We start from the raw sequence: 17,010 nt of genomic DNA on the forward strand, positions 1-17,010 counted from the left end.
TAGTACATAAAGCCTTTTCTATAAATGATATTTTGATAATCTGATATCCACATGGGAAAAAGATGAAACTCCTACCTCACACCATATATGATCATCAATTCCTAATATGAAGACTAATGATAGTTTCTGGGAGATGACATAGATAATTTTTATGACCTTTGTATAAGGACATATTTCCCAAACAGGAACCACAAAACGTAGTAATCATGAAGGAAAAGATAGCTAAATTAATTATCATTAAAACTTGGTAAATTTTGTTCATCAAAAGACACTGTAAAGAGAGTTAAAAAGCAATCCACAGACCGGGATTTGCCACACAGAAAGTCAACAAATGGCTTGCATCTCTAACACATAAAAACATTCCTATAAGTTAATAAGAAAAAGACAGACAACATAACAGGAAAATGGGCAAGGGATTTCAAAGGCATTAGGAAATCAAAATGAACAATAAATGCAAAAGATTGTTCAAGTTCACTAGCCATTTGAGAAATACAAGTTAAAACCACAATGGAATACAATTTCATACCTACAAAAATGGCTAAAATAAAGTGAATGAAAATACCACAGTTCGACCAACATGTGGAGCATGAGGAAAGCCGAGACATAGGAAGATTCAGTTGCAATAATCCCAAGATGCAAGTTAAGTAGAGACCGACCTAAACAGGCAGCAACAGTACGAATGGAAGAAAATTATGTGTGTGTGACAGCAAGTAAAAGAATTACCAGAAATTGTTACTTATTGGATACAAAGGGAAACAAGCAGTAAACAAGGCAAATATACTTCAAGAATATAAGGGACGCTCAATTATCACTTCAAGAAATTTACTTTCTTTCAGGTAGAGAATACACCATGAATTATAACCGGTGCTTTGTTGGGTCTTTATCACACCCAGAAGTATTTCTGTGGTGCGTGCTTCGAGTCTGTGGTGGGATGAGACACATTAAACCCTGCATCTTCATAATTACTCAGAGAGAATGAAATTATATAAAATTATGTCAAGTTTTTATCTCCATTTTCTCTTACAGCATTTTTTCATATATATATGCATAATTTTTTCATTATGCAAATATTGATATCATTGTCTTACAAATCTTTCAATTTAGCTACAAAAAAAAAAAAAATCTTCTCTTACAAAGGACTCTACTCAGACAAATGAAACATGATCTTGAATAACCCAACCTTGCAGTCCTTTTTTTTTCTCTGTTGGACTGAAATCAAGTTCCCAAGACCTTATCAAGCCTAATCAGAGAGTTCATTAGAGTCCACTCACTTGCATATTTCAAGGCTAATTTAAGATACAACTAATTTATTTTGTGGTACTCTCTGTTTAGCTGTTTATCATTTAAAGTTCCCAGGCCACCAAATTTCCAAACATGAGACCCAGCTGCTTTATGTCCTGAGTGGTCACCATTTAAAGGACATGTTTTAGAAATCAAAAAGCTGGCTATGAATCATGCTGAGTCTGCCTTGGGCAAAATTAGGAAGATAGCACAGTTGTTCCATCACTTGGTTTTATTCTGATTTGTTTAGTTTTGAGGAATCCCCACACACAAAAATTTAATCTCACTTTCTCAGTGTCCCAGTATCCTTATCTTAACTCAGAATTCTTCTTTCCTATTTGCCTTTATCCCATTTGTTCTGATGTGATTGCATTCGTGTTTGGACTTCTCTATCTTCAAAATTGGCCAGTTCCCTCACACTCTTATTAGGTAACTACTTAGATAATGGGTAGAGGGTTAATGGTTGATAATATCTTATTGAACACTACTATTGAGAACATACTTCATTTTATTGGCTCCTTAGATAAAAGAAGTCACTAATATAAAAATTCATAGTAAAGGATGTATTTTTCAGGCAAAGATGTGCCTTTTGGAGTCCTTCAAATAATGAAGTGGGTTTTTTTTTTTTTTTGTCCATTTAGCCAATATCAATGATTGGCAATAATGTTCATTTTAGGGAAAATTTCCAAGTTCAGTAAATACCAGATAAGAGGGATAAAGACAAGAAAGAGGAGGAAACAGAAGCATATTTAGGAATAAAAGGTGTCTAGATTCCTAGGGCTGCTGTAGCAAACTACCATACACTAGGTGGCTTAAAACAACAGAAATGTATTATCTCACAGTTCTGGAGGCTAAGAGTCCAAAATCAAGGTTTCAGCAGGACAGTGCTCCCTTTGAAACCTATCTGTGGGGGAGAATCCTTCCTTACCTCTTCCTAGCTCCTAGTGGTTTGCAGGCAATCCTTGGCATTCCTTGGCTTGCAGCTTCAGCACTTGAATTTCTTCTTCCATAGTCACATGGCACTCTCCCCTCTGTGTCTATCTCTATCTGTGTCCAAATTTCCTCTTCTCATGAAGACCGCAGTCATACTGGGTTAGGGTCCACCCTAATCCAGTTTAGCTTCATCTTAACTAACATCTTCAAAGACCCTATTTCTGAATAAGGTGACATTCGTGGGACCAGGGGATAGGACTTGAATGCATTTTAGGGGGAACACAACTCTACCCACAACAGAGAACGTAAGAAAGATTACACATGAGGTCAGAGTTGGGATGGTTTTAGGCTAAAGAGAGTGGACTGAAAAAGAACGACTACAGGGAGACAAAGTAGAAGGCATGGAGAAAAAGAGAGAAGATGCGGGAAATTAAAGAACTGAGAGGAAAAAAATTAGAAAGGAAAAAAAATCTTTAGAGCCCCAGATTTATAACTTCTAACAAACTTAACCTTTGTTGAAATAACAATTAATTAGACATTAAGTATTCTAAGAAAGTAAATCATTTGTAAATGAGCTGTTTCAAGCTCAGATGACAGAAAAATGAAACTGACCTCTAAGAAAATACATTTTTTCAATGACTTTAGAAGTTGCCCCTCTGAATTGTCTTCATCTCAAACAAACAACAAGGGATACATATTCCAATTTCTTCCTTTGGTGGTTTATGCATTGCTTCACTCTTCTGAGTTTCCCTGACGAAAGAGTGCTTGAATTAAGAAAACAGATGAGCTCAGAGTGCAATTTTTTGTCTTTTTAAACAACATATGAATGTCAATAGAAAATTACAATGGAAAATTTTTGAAGTATCTCCTACAACTAAGTATTCAAAACTTTTCTTCCAAAAACCACTTAATCATTACGGTACTTGAACCTGACGTATAATGCCAATATTTCTAAAAAATAAACACATATAGAGAAATGCATTCATAGTTACCACTCAAGATTTTTCAAGCCTCTGCTCTCATGGTCTAAGTAGTCTGAGTCTGAGTCAGGCCCGGTGACCTGAGGGAATTTGAGAGTGTTACAGGTAATTAATCTGTGACAAGCAAAAATATATGCAAACTGTAAGAATTGTAATCCTCTAATAAACATGCACACATGCACACATGCACACATACACCTTCCCAAACACCTTCTAAGGAGGAAGTCTTCCAGGCTTTCTAAATGAGCCACTGGACCTTTTGGAGGGCAGCTGGATGTGATGAATGAAAAGAAGAGTGATGCTACATGAGGGCTTATTAAATCACAGATTGTTGGACTCCATTCCAGAGTTTCTGATTCTGTACATGTGGAGTACAGCCCAAGAATCTGCATTTCTAACAAGTGCTCCCTAAATCTTGATGCTGTTTGTCTGGGGTCCAAACTTTGAAAAACAGTGGCCTAGAGCTGAATTTCTTTTCATCATGAATAGATTAAAAAAGCAGAAAAAATAAGGAGGACCTGAAAACTCATATGTGGGAATGGGATGGGATAAATGATGAGAAGAGGAAATGAGGGGCACTTTGAGAAATGACCTTAGGGAGAAAGAAATTTTGAGACATCTTCCTTCCTGCTGTATCTTGAGGTTCCTGTATTACCAACACCTCAAGAAAATCCACACTAAAGATCTATATTTTTCTTCATAGCATTTGTAGTCAGATATGTGTCTTATGAGCTTTTTTTATTTATCCAACATTGACTTACTGAGCATATCCCATATACCAGTTACTACCCTAGGCCCTGGGGTAAACACAATGGACCAAATCCCAGTGAACTTGAAGTTCACAAAACAGTGAGGGGAAACATCACAAACAAATGAATAGACATATTAGAGCCAATAGTGGCAAATGCTGTAAAAGAAAATAAATCAGAGAGTATAGATAATGGCAAGGAGTGGGAGAGAGGTAGTGGCTATTTGAGACAGGGTAGCCAGGAAAGACCTCAATAATTAAAAGACATTTTTGCAGAGATCTGAAGAACTAAGGGAGACAAGCCATGTGGATATCTGGGGGAATCATATTTTTGGCAGACAAACAGTAATTGAAAATATTCTGAAATGGATGTATATATGGGTGTTTGATGAACATCTGTGAGACCCGTGTAGTCATATAGCATAACGAGATCTAAAGCTAACAGAAGGAATTTAAAAGGAAGCAGACAGCCAGATGATAGAGAGCTTGTTAGGCCTTGGTAAGGACTTTGAATCTTACCCAGCATGAAACAGAGAGCTATGGGTGGGTTTTAAGTAGAGGCATGAGTATCTGACTTTTCTTTTTTGAAAGGATCGCTTTAGCTGCCATATGGGAAGTAGACTGCATAGGTGCATTGGAAGAAGCAAAACTCTAGTTCAGAGTCTACTGCCATAATCCAAGGGAGGTATGACGGTGGCTTGGACTGGGATAAGCACAGGAGAGGTGGTGAGAAGTGATAGGATTCTGGATATGCTTCAAAATTGTGCATTGAATACGGGAAAGAAAAACAAAGCAAGAATTACTTCAAGATTTTTGGCTTAAACAACTGGAAGAATAGAGTTCTTGTAAATGGAGGGAAGTAGGACCACTATGGAAATAGCAGGTTTGGCCAGGAAAGAGTAGGCAGTTGAATACATGGATTTGGAGTTCAGGGAAATCTTAGGATTGGAATAATAAATTGGGAGTGGTCAGCAAACAGCTGAATTTAAAACCAGAGACTAGATGAACTGACCTAGAGAGCGAAACAAATAAAGAAGAGAAAAGGCCCTCAACTTTGCAGGTTACAAAAATGAGAAAGACCCAAGAAATGACTCTGAGAAGAAGGAGCTGGTGAGGTAAAGAACCTAGAGAAGAAGGGCTCCACTAGAGCCTAACCGACAAAGTGTTTCAAGGAAAGCATGACCAGCTCTGTCCACAGCTTCCTGATCAGGGGAGGGGTGAAAATTAACCACTGAATTTGACCACATGATAATCACAGATTACCTTGATAAAGGGAGTTTGGCTGGAATGGTGGAGACAAAACCATGATTGGAGTGGATTCAAATGACAGAGGGAAAAGAGGATGTTAAAAGAGCATTAAAGACAGGTCTGTTGATGATATGGAAGAGTAAGGGCACAACTGCAGAAGAAAACCTCTTGAGTTAGAATCTAATGCTTGTATTGGAGAAGTTGGCCTTAAATAGGAGCAAAGACACTTCAATTATTTTAACCAGAAGGAAGACAGTGTGTATGGGTACAGATACAGGTAGCTTGGTAGGTTTCATGATGGCAGAAGTTCTTTTCTGATCACTTCAATTTTCTCATTGAAATAAGAACCAGAATTATACACTGACCTTAAAGGAAGCCAAAAATTGATAGTTAATCTCTGACATCACCTTCTTGTTCTCCCTGCACCATCAATGATTCAGCAAGTCTTATTTTTCTAATATATATATCTGTCTACTTTCCATATCCACTGATATTCTCCAAAGTCCTTGTCTAAGCCAACATCATCTCTCACCTGCACTGTTTCAATAGTTGCCTGCATGGTCCCACAGCATCCACTCTTGGTCCCTTCCAGTCCATTCTCCACACAGAAATAAGTCGAGTCCTTCCTAAAAGTCAGATCCAACCATGTTACTCTCCTGCATAAAATCTTTCAATGTTTCCACCAATCTTAGAATAAACTTCAAAATTCTCAAAGAGCAAAGCACACACCCATAGGGATAGCTATTCAGTCCCCAGAGCATCCCCTAATCTCGACATCTATGTCATATGGCCCTGCCTCAGTGCCATCTTTCCTGGGAATTTGAATACTGAGTAAAGAGGCATAGAAACCAGAAACTGCAGTTAGTAACTGAGTCTTACCTCAATGTAAGGACCCTTGAAAGGGTACACAACCAGGCCCATCAGTAATATTTGCAGGGTCCAGGGCAAGGAGTACAAATAGAGGTCCACATACCACATGTCTAAATGTATAAAAGTTATAAATCAAGGTAACAAACCATTGAATAAAATATATATTCTGACCTCCATCCTTCATAATGATATGGAATGCCAGATTCAAGTTTCAAATTTTCAGATTCCCAAAATTTCTGAGCCAAATGTCTTCCTTCTATTTCCATGTGCTGGCTCCAACTGAACATGCAAGGGGCCCTAGATGCATGCCAGTATACCTTCTCTGACCAAGTGCTTGCTTCACACCTAGGTTCATTCATCAGCAATGTATATAGAGTACCTAGTATGCACTAAACAGTGAGTTAAAAAATGAACCTCACTTTAGCTTGCATGACCCATGTCTACTCATAAGCCCCTCAAATGACTGTTCCCAGGTTTTACACTCCAATGGAGAGTTCTATGCATGAGGAAAAGAGACTCATACAGACCTCAGGAAGCAGGCTTGAGAAAGAAATCCCAAATCCCAAGTGGTTGGGACATGGTCTATAAGGGCGTATGGGCTCTCTGAGTGGGCATTTACCCTTGACCCTGAGGACCCTTGTTCCATGGGGAGGAGCGTAACCAACAATGGGTCAAAGCAGGACCTTCTAAAGGACAGGCCCTATGAATAAGCATTTTTGCTCAAGTTTGAAGGCAGTAATAGCTACACAACATCCTACCACCAAGACCCCTGGAGCTGCCCAATCCTTGTTGCCCTGTGCAATGCTTAGTTTTTAGCTTTCCATCCATCCATAAACCAACTCAATATCCCAATATCATATTACCATATTTCCTTTTTCTCTCTTAAGCAGGCCACAGTTGGTTTCCATTGCTTTCAAGCAAAAGAAATTTAACTAACACAATCCTTAATATGGCCTACATAGTTCTGCATGGTCTGCTCCCTGCCCACCTCTCCAGTTTCACTTCATTCTACTCTCCCCACCATTTACCAGCCATACTGGCTTCTTTCAGTTTCTCACAAAGTTCTTGTCCACCTCAGCACGTTTGCACATGTTGCTCCCTCTGCCTGAGCACATCTCTTCTTCTCCTAACTATCACTTTCCTTCAAACATCAGATTAAATGTCGCTTAAGAAGCCTTCCTGTCTACACTCCATTCACACTATTACACACCCTGATTGCACTGTGCATGTTTTCTCAGCAGGCATTACTAATGGTTAATTATTTGTTGAATGCAGCTCCCCCTGATAGAGCATAAATGCTACCAGGGAAACCTTATCTGTATTGTTTGCTATTCTGTCCCAAATACCTAATATAACACAAGATACAGAGTGGATGGTCAGTAAATATTTGCTGGGCAAATGAATTCATGAGATTATTTGTGTCTTTGATGCTTTGGAACCTCAGAAACCAGAGGCCAAAAGGGGATTTCTTTAATGCTTTCTGGCAGCCTTCCTTCATTGCTGGTTTTTTTTTTTCCCCACTGAAAGTTAAACATTTTCATATTTCTTCCAAAACATAATCTATTTATAGATATTATTGAGAAAATAACATTTGCTGATGTAACTGTATAAAATGTATACCGTTTTAGTATAATGTGCCAAAGCAAATAGAAAAAAAATGCTTATTTTTTCTTTTTGGAGTAAAATGCTCCAAATCATCATGAGGAATTAAGAAGCTTAAGATTCTATTCTCCAAGTAGATCAGGCAAGTTCTTTAAATTTTAAAGTAATTTTAATGTTTGTTGCCTAATGACAAAATAATTATCACTGGTAACTCCTCTCAATTTTTCTTTGATTTGTTATACTTTCTATTTATCACAATTTTCTAGGCATTGATGTTTTTCAAAGAAATTTTTCAAAGAAAGAAATAATGCTTCTTGATATTTATCAGCTTCAAAGTATTATTGTAATTTGGACAGAAAGTCATTAAAATAACAAGTTGGCAAAATTGCAACTACTATTTTGAACAAAATGAATACAAATAAAAGTACAAATTAGAACATTTTTTAAACATTAACTGTAAAGTTCATTTTTCTAACAGAATCATTTATCTTTTTTAACTATCACTATAAATTTTAGTTCAAATTTGGCAAGCAGAAGACTAACTAAAGGTTTTGTTATACCTAAAACTGGAATCTCTTCACTTCCCATCTAAAAAAGAAGGGGATAAAATAAAAACACATCTTCAACATAGCACTATTGAGGAATATCTTCAAAATAGAACTATCTGTTAAATGGAATATTTATTATCTTTAAAACGATAAACCTTCATTGAATAAATTATTGTACATCTCTTCAGTGAAAAATCACAGTCATTAAAAAGAATGAGGTAGGTCTTTTCGTACTACTATGAAACAATCTTTAAGATATTGTTGAAAAAGCAAATTACACAATGGTTTAATCCCATTTGTACATGTGTATGTGTGTGTGTTAAAATAAGGATATGCATGAAAAACTTCTGGAGGCATACATTATCAGCTGCTTAAAGGCATGAACTTTGGTGAATGGAGCTGCAGGTATGGCTGGAATAATCACTTTTAACTGGATATAGTTTTTATCATTTGCTTTTTTACTATATATGTGCATTGTTTTATAATATGAAAATAAACAAAATTCAACTACATTTGAAATTCTAGTTTCCTTCAAAGCATATTTAAGTTATGTCAATAAAGATTACAGATTCATACTCACAAAGATAAAGAAAAATATGGCTCAGATATGTGAACATAATTCAAAATCCTGTCCTTACACTGTCTCCTCTCCCTGCGAGGTCTCTGAGAAATTCACACACACAGAATAAAACATATGCACAGAGGGCAATGACTGTCAAGTAAATATTTCATTTTTCTGAGTCTATGGCCCTGAACTCTGAGCTGTGGTAGACCACCTGGGTACTCCTTTGGGCTCCATGTTGCCAAAGAAACAAAAAAAAAGCCTGCTTGGCCCCTTTCCTCACCCCAGGCCTTCAAACAAATATGAAGACTTCCCACTCCAAAGCAAGGAAGGCTGAGAGAGGACACCCCAGAAGGAAACACCTCGAGGTCAATGGAGCATGTGACCCACATCCAAGGCAGTCAGGGCTGCTCTAAACATCTGAGACTAGGCTTGTTCTCAGGCAACAGAACATCAGCTAAGTGGCCACCAGAGGCAGGTATCCCAGGGAGTTGGACCTAGGACAGAGGCAGACACAACCAGCACTACCACCTTAACTGAATCATTGACCCTGCACAGAAGCCTCCACTTTGGGGTAGGTTCAACTGCACTGTCATGAGCCATCCTTGTCAAAGAATAAGGAAGGTGATCTGTTTCCGCTAGGAGCCAACTCAATTTCTACTTTGCACAGAATATTTCCTCAAGATCCCTTTGTATGCATGGAAACACCATCTAGTGGGTGAAGTCACTTTTAAAATGTATTTTTAAATGGCCACCAATGTGTTTATTTTGATCAAATGTGTCCTCTTTCATTTTAGAATTAATTTGAATTAAATTTGGTTAATATTCTAGAGGATAACAGGTTATTTCAGTCTGGTAGATAAATGGACTGGCAAAAAGCATCAAATCAAATGGAACTCTGAGGAATACTTTGTTCAAATAACAGCATCATTTTTAACTAATTTTCCATACAAAATTTTTGTTGGGAGTTTTAATGCCCAACTCCCAACCCAATCCCATCACAAACAGCACACACCCAAAATAGACTCAAAGGTCCAGGCTGTGACAGATATTTCAAATACTCATTTGCCTGATATTTGCATAGGTATACATTCATAAAATCTTTACCACAACATATTCCAGAAGTTCAAACTGTAAAAAATATTTGCAAACTGGATAAATGAACACTCAAGAGTTAAGAAGCCATAAACCAAAAGAATGTTTTTTCTATTCTGTACACTCTGTTTATTATTTTTTTTTTCAATACTCTCAATCTTTTATTCTATCTCCCATAATAATATAGTATTTTTGATCTCTTCAGAACTGAAAATGTTTTTGGTAAAATAGCAGGTAATAATAAATACATACTGTATCACTCTATACCTTCTCAACCAACTGTATATTTAGGAAACTTTGCTACTGATATTATGAAATTGCTAAAGAATTTAATAGGCATTCTTAATAATTCACAATTGAAAATATATATTAAAAAATTAGCAACCTGAATCATTTCACAGCCTATATGTGTGGATATGTCTCAACAGGACCATTTTCTAATGACAACTTAATATTAGCAAACCAAATCCAATGATGCATTAAAATAATTATACACTGTGATCAAATGGGATTTATCCCAGGTATGCAAGGGTGGTTCAACCTAAGAAAATCAATTAATGTAATAAGCCACAATAACAGAACAAAAGAAAACATATATGGTCATCCTAATTGACACAGGAAAGTCATTTGAAAAAATTCAGCACCCTTTCTTGATACCAACTCTTAGAAAACTAGGAATAGAAAGAAACTCTGTCAACATGATAAAGGGCATATATGAAAAGCCCACAGCTAACATCATAGTAAATGGTGAAAGACTGAAAGCTTTACCTCTAAGATCAGAAACAAGACAAGGATAACCATTGACAACACTGTTATTCAACATTATACTGGAAGTTTTAGCCAGAGCAATTAAGAAAGTAAATAAATAAATAAATAAATAAATAAATAAATGGCATCCAAATTGGAAAGCAAGAAGTAAAGCTTTCCCTACTTTGAGACATGATCCTAAATACAGAAAATCCTGTAAAATCCACAACAAAGCTACTAGAACTAATAATCAATTTCAGAAGGCAGGATACAAAATCAGCACAAAATATCATTAGTGTTTTGATACACTAGTAATGAACAATTTGAAGAAGGAATTACGAAAAAATTCCATTTACAATAGCAATTGAAAGAATTGAATTTATTAGAATAAATTTAATCAAAGATGTAAAGTACTTCTACACAGAAAACTACAAAGCTTTGCTGAAAGAAATCAAAGAGAATCTAAATAAATAGAAGAGCATTCCAGGTTCATGGATTAGAAGACTAAACATGGTCAGGATGTCAATTCTACCCAAAGTGATTTACAGATTCAACATGATCCCAATCAAAATTCCAACAGCGTTCTTTACAGAAATGGAAAAGCCAATCATCAAATTTATATGGAAGGGTAAAGGGCTCCAAATAGTCAAAGCCATCTTAAAAAAGAACAAAGAGGACTCACACTTTTCGATTTTAAAACTTGTTACAAAATCACAGTAATCAAAACAGTGGTACTGGCACAAGGACAGACATATAGGCCAATGAAATCAAACTGAGACTTCAGAAATCAGCCCTCTATGTATGGCCAACTGATTTTTAACTAGGGTGCCAAGTCCAGTCAATTGGGAAAAAACTGTCACTTCAACAAATGGTGCTGGGAAATCTGGATGTCCATTTGCAAAAGAATGAAGGTAGACCTCTATTCACACCACATACAAAAATCAACTCAAAATGGATCAGACCTAAATACAATAATCAGAGCTATAAATTTCCTAGAAGAACACATAGGGAAGCATCTTCAGGACCTTTTGTTAGGCAATGGTTTCTTAGACTTTACAACTGAAGCACAAACAACAAAAGAAAAAATAGACAAATGGGAACTCATCCAAATTGAAAACTTTTGAGATGCAAACTATTGTGAAAGTAAAATACAACCTACTTAATGAGAAAAACATTTGGAAATCATATATCCAACAAAAGTTTAGTATCCAGAATATATAAAGAAATCCTACATCTCAACATCAAAAAGACAGGCAACCCAATTTTTAAATGGGCAAAAAACTTGAATAGACATTTCTCCAAAGTAGATCTGCAAATAGAAAAAAAGCACATGAAAAGGTGCTCAACATCATTAGCCATTAGGGAAATACAAATCAAAACTACAATGATCTACCATTTCACATCCACTGGAAAGGCTACTATTTAAAAACACAGAACATTACAAGTGTCAGAGAAGTGGAGTAATAAGAATGGAACACTTGTGCCTTGTTGGTGGGAATGATAGTGTAGTTGCTGTGGAAGACAGTTTGACAGCTCCTCAGAAAGTTATAGAATTACCACATGACTCAGCAGGTGCTTGAACATATATTTGCACACCAATGTTCATTCACAATTGCCAAAAGATAGAAGCAATCCAAGTGTCCATCAAGCAAAATGTAGTATATACACACAATGGAATATTGTTCTGCCATAAAAAGGAGTGAAGTTCTGACTCATGGGACAATATGGATGCACCTTGAGGACATAATGATGAGTGAAATAAGCCAGTCATAGAAGGACAAATATTGTATGATCTAACTGATATGACATAATTAGAATAAGCAAATTCATAGAGTCAGAAATTAGAATATATGTTACTAGGGTCTGGGGTGGGAGTAGGGAATGGGGAATTAATGCTTAAATTGTGTTGCGTTTCTATTTGGATGATAGAAATGTTTTCATTATGAGCAGTGGTGATGGTAGCACATTGTGAATGTAATTAACAGCACTGTAATACATATTTGAAGGTAGTAAAAAAAGGAAAGTTTAGGTTGTATGTATGTTACCAGAAAAAAAAATTTTTAAATCCACAGGATGGTACAACACAAACAGTAAACCCTGAAGTAAACTATGGACTATAGTTAATAGTAGTTAATAGTACAATTATAATAGAGTTCTTTCATCATACAACAAAGGTACCACGCCAATGCAAGGTGTTAATGGGGGGGGCGGGATATGGGAAGTCTGTATTTTATGCAGGATTTTTCTGTAAACCTATAAGTTTTCTAATAAAAATAAATAAATAAACTGGAAATGGATGTTGGGATGGTACCACAACTATATCTGAACTATATATGAATGTAGTTAAAAGAGGGAATTTCAGGTTGTACATATGTTATTAGAATAAAAATTTCTTTAAGATTGTATAACTCTTATTGAGTGACTATGTGATTGTGAAAACCTTGTAACTGACACTCCCTGGATCCAGTGTATGGGCAGATGAGTAATAAAATAAAGACAAAAAATATATATAAATAATAAGGGGGTATAAGGAGTATGGAATGTTTTTGGTGTTCCTTTTTATTTTTATTTTTTATTTTTTTAACTTTCATTATTTTGGGGGACGTAATGAAAATGTTCTAAAATTGATTGTGGTGATGAATACAAAACAACTATATGATGACCCTGTGAGCCATTGATTGTATACTTTGTGGATGCCTCATATGGTGTGTGAATGTATCCCAATAAAATTGCATTTTAAAAAACTATAAGACTGCTCAATACAGTGAACCTTATTGTAAACTATGCAATATAGATATTAGTACAATTATAAAAATATTTTTTCATCAATTATAACAAAAGTACCACACTAAGGCAAAGTGTTCATAATAGGGAGTTATATGGGAACTCTATATTTTCTGCATGATTTTTCTGTAAACCTAGAACTTCTCAAATAAAAAAATTATTCTAAAATAAAGTAAAAATTTTAAAAATAAAAAGATATGATGGAGAATTTTAATTTGATAAAGGTAGTGATTTTGACTTTTAAAGTTCTGAGCAGAGGACACTATAATAAATTCAAGGTAGATCTATTAGCTGACAATTGTTTGCTGGGTATTGGAGACAAAGAAAAAAAAGGGAGTCTCATTTTCTAATGTAGACACAGACACAAGCAAACTAACACAATGTGAAGAATTAAGTAATAGCAATAGATAGCATTTAATGAGTGCTTATACTATGCTAAGCATTGTTCTAACCACTTTATAAAGTTAACTCAATTTTTACAGAAACCATATAAGTGGAAACTATTATTTTACAGATTAGATATGGAGGATAAGTGACTTGTTCAAGATTGTAGTGTTCATAAAGTTAATATGGGGGGGGTGGCAGAGCAAGATGGCAGCATAGAGTGTTGTGGTATTTAGTTAGTCCTCTAGAACAACTAGTAAATAACCAGGAACAACTAGTAAATAATCTGGAACAACTGTTGGGAGACATCCATGAAAGAACACACATTGTACACCATCCTGGAATGGGTGGAATGGCTGAGACTGTAGCACAGAGTCGTAGGTAAAGCTCCTGAAACCCGGAGCTGGTGCCTCTCCCCCTCAGGCATGGCAGGCTGAGCTGAAACATTCCCGTGTGGAAAAAAGAAACAGGTTACAGGGACGGTAATTCAACCAAGCCCCGACTATGGTTTTAATTAACAAATTTGGACTACTGAATACAAGCTACAAGCACAGAGAATCCCGGACTCAGCAGGAAGGGAAGCAGGTTCCTTCCAGAAAGGAGAAGGCAGGGCTGATGGGAAAAAAAATACATACATAAATAAAAACAGAGACTTTTGGAGACAGCCAAGCTCAGAATACTGGAAGATGGCTGTGTGCCAAGGAAAGGGGCACAGTGAACCAGATACCAACTCTGGTTGACAAGCAAAACTGAGAGGGGCTGGGGACTGGCTCTGAAAAGGGGCTTTTGCTCTTTTTCCATTTTTTTCTCTCTCACTCTAAGCAGCCCATTAGAGAAAGCCTCAGGCATTTTCAATTCAATGCTGACCCAGGCAAGGATGGAGTTAACAGAGCCAGAAAGACAAAGGAGGAATTCAAGGGTAGAATAAAACTCCCTAGGGGGTATATCTTCCCTAAGAAAAGGAGGGTAGGATCAGCTCAAGTGGCTCCCTCTCTCAGAGAATTCAGACCCCAGGGCCTGGGGGAAAACAAACAAACCAGAAACAACTTAAGCTTGGCTTCTGAAACCCTCCACCCTTCCCTAGGACAGGGCCCCCTAAGGATTAAAGGGACCACACCTCTTTACACCAGTGGGGAGCTGTGGGCTGACAAGTGCCACCTGCTGGGCAGGATCGGAAAAGCACAGAGTCTAGAGGCCTCATGGAAAAGTCTGCCAATCTTCTAGAACTCACCCTCAGGGAAACTCACAGCCTCCTCCTGAGACTTGAGCCCCACTGGTCTGGGAAAATATGATTGGGGTAATCAAGGAAACCAGATGCCCAGACAACAGAAAATGAAAAATCACACTAGGAAAAATGAAGATATGGCCCCATAAAAGGAACAAACTTACACTTCAACTGAGATGCAGAAATTGAAACAACTAATTATTAATCAAACAAATCCCCTAAATCAATTAAAAAATCAATCCAAAAATCAATTCAATGAGTTGAGGGAAGATATGGCAAAAGAGATGAAGGATATAAAGAAGAAAGTAGGTGAACACAAGGAAGAAATCGAAAGTTTGAAAAAACAATTGGCAGAACTTATGGGAATGAAAAGCACAACATAAGAGATGAAGAACACAATGGTGACATACAGCAGCAGATTTCAAGAGGCAGAAGAAAAGATTCATGAGCTGGAGAACAGGATATCTGAAACCCTAAAAACAAAAGAACAGATGGGGAAAAGAAAGGAGAGATATGAGCAATGTATGTGTCATGGCTGCCCCAGAAGGGGAAGAGAAGGGAAAAGGGGCAGAGGCAATAATGAAGGAAATAGTCACTGAAAATTTCCCATCTCTTTTCAAAGACATAAAATTACAGATCCAAGAAGCACAATGAACCTCAAACAGAATAGACCTGAGTAGAGTTATGCCAAGACACTTAATAATCAGATTATCAAATGCCAAATACAAAGAGAGAATTCTGGAAACCACAAGAGAAAAGTGAGCCATCACATACAAGGGAAGATTGATAATACTATGTGCAGATTTCTCAGTAGAAACCATGGAAGCCAGAAGGCAGTGGTATGAGATATTTAAGATACTGACAGAGAAAAACCACCAACCAAGAATTTTATATCTGGCAAAACTGTCCTTCAAATATGAGGGAGAGTTTAAAATATTCTCAGACAAACAGAAAATGACAGTTTGTGAACAAGATACCTGCTCTACAGGAAATACTAAAGGGAGAACTATAGATGGATAGGAAAAGACAGTAGAGAGAGATTTGGAACACAGTTTTGGGAGATGGCAGCACAATAATGTAAGTACACCGAACAAAGATGTGAGTATGGCTGAAAGAAAAAGGCATGTAGGATACCAGAAGGAAAGATAGAAGGTAAAGACTGGGACTGTATAACTTAGTGAAACCTAGAGCAGTCAATGATTGTGATAAAATGTACAAATATGTTTTTACACAGGGAGAACAAATGAATGTCAACTTTGCAAGGTGTCAAAAAGGGGGTGGTATTGGAGGAAAAAATACCATCAATGCAAACTAGAATCTATAGTTAACAGTAACATGGCAATATGCTTTCCTAATTGTAAAAAGGCAATACACCAATGCTAAATGTCTATAAGAGGGGGACATAAGAAAGGGGTATGGGATTCTTGGCATTAGTGTTGACATTTTTTATTGTATTTTATTTTAATTTCACCTTTTGTTGCTTTTTAGTTGCCATTTTTTTCTTGCTTTTTCTTTTTCTTTTGTCTTTTTACTTTTTTTGCCTCTTTCTCTTTCTTTGTGGAAGAAATGGAAATGTCCTTATATAGATGGTGGTGGTGAATGCATAACTACATGATTGTACAGGAAACCATTGATTGTTTACTTGGGATGAACTGTATGATGCATGAATAAAAATGTCTGAAGAATGAACAGAAAGACACAAGTACTGGAGAACATGTGGAAAAAGGGATATACCTAATCACCATCAGTGGGGAAGTAGAATGGTGCAGCCCATCTGGGGAGCAGTGTGGTGGTTCCACAGGAAGCTAAGCATGGGGCTGCTATACGGTCCTGCAACATGGTTGGATATTTACTTGGAAGAACTTAGAAGAGGGATATGAATGAACATTTGCACAGTGGGGTTTATGGTGTCAATATTCATGATTTTCAGTGGATGGAGGTGGCATAAGGGTACATCGACTGGTGAAAAGAATGGTGAGCTGTGATGTATACATACAATGGAG

This window comes from Choloepus didactylus, chromosome 7 (genome assembly GCF_015220235.1).
Source record: "Choloepus didactylus isolate mChoDid1 chromosome 7, mChoDid1.pri, whole genome shotgun sequence".
Taxonomy (NCBI): Eukaryota; Metazoa; Chordata; class Mammalia; order Pilosa; family Megalonychidae; genus Choloepus; species Choloepus didactylus.